Raw genomic sequence first — 1,228 nt, 5'->3', positions numbered from 1 at the left:
CAGACAGGAGGAATTTGAGAACATCTCTGCAATCCTGTGGTTTCTGGGTCCTTTCTAAGTATGTACGAACCAGACTCTCTCCCAAGGGCTGCTGTGATACCCAGTCCAGCAATAAATGTGTTGTTCCCATAGATGTTTTCCCTGGATATTAGTCCAGTAGATTTTCCCATGTTCCTGGACACAGTGGAGGCTTTCAACTGGTTGGTAGGTTGTGCCTCACAAACACTTTTTATTAGAGTCCAAGAGCCCTCCTGAGAATTTGAATTAAGATAAAATTAGATGCACCAACATGCTTGTCTGCACTTGAAAATGGTAATCAATTTTTTTGAAAAAAAACTGAAGCTGAAGGCTTCCACAGCCCCCACAAATTTGGAGGTCAGAAAAAACAAGCAACCTTAACAATACATTTCCTATTTCTACCTCAAAGTAGAAAGGTTTTAACTAATCCTATTCCATGGGAGATCACACAATTTCTAAGTTCTGTACTATGTCCCAATATTATGTGTTTGCTTCTTATTCAGATGTAACACACAGTTAGAAGTGAAATGAAACACTTTGCTAATAGAAAAGAGCTGGCCGTGAATCATTAAGAGGATAATAACATATACTTGGTTTAAAAGTTCTAGTTCAATGTTTTTCTAGTGTGTAATAGAGCTGCCACAACTATTTCTTATTCCAATCTGTAGAGCCTTTTGATTCATTGCCAGTGAGACACTAACCAGGTCAACAAACTGGTATCTTAATCTGACTATCATCAAGCTTTCTTCTTGGATGGGAGGACTCACAACACACAGCAGCAACAAAAAAATTACTTAACTGCTACTGCAGATGGGGAAAATGTGTGCGCATAATGGAGCTTCAGGCAAAACTACATCCTTTCTTCATTTCCAATCTTATTTATGCTTCATTCCACACAGACTTGTCAAATGTGCACATGAAAGATAAAACTCTTCTCAATGGGTCACTTACAGGTTTCTTGACTGGTTCCCACATTTCCTCCCCTAAGGATTCCCAGGTTCCCACCAAGTAGAACCCTCTCTATTTTATTGAGTTTTTCTGCATTCAGGCTCACCAAACCCAATGTTCTCTGCTAAAATGACTTTTGTCATTCGAACATGAAGTTCAGTAACAGGGGAGCAGATATTCAGCTCGGCTTGGCCTATCTTATAACTGAATGAAAAAGAGATCTCGGGATTATTTTTTAAAAGCATCTGAAATGACCACTCCA

The sequence above is a fragment of the Apaloderma vittatum genome, unplaced genomic scaffold (genome assembly GCF_000703405.1).
Source record: "Apaloderma vittatum isolate BGI_N311 unplaced genomic scaffold, ASM70340v1 scaffold11275, whole genome shotgun sequence".
NCBI lineage: Eukaryota > Metazoa > Chordata > Aves > Trogoniformes > Trogonidae > Apaloderma > Apaloderma vittatum.
This window is presented reverse-complemented; position numbering follows the sequence as displayed.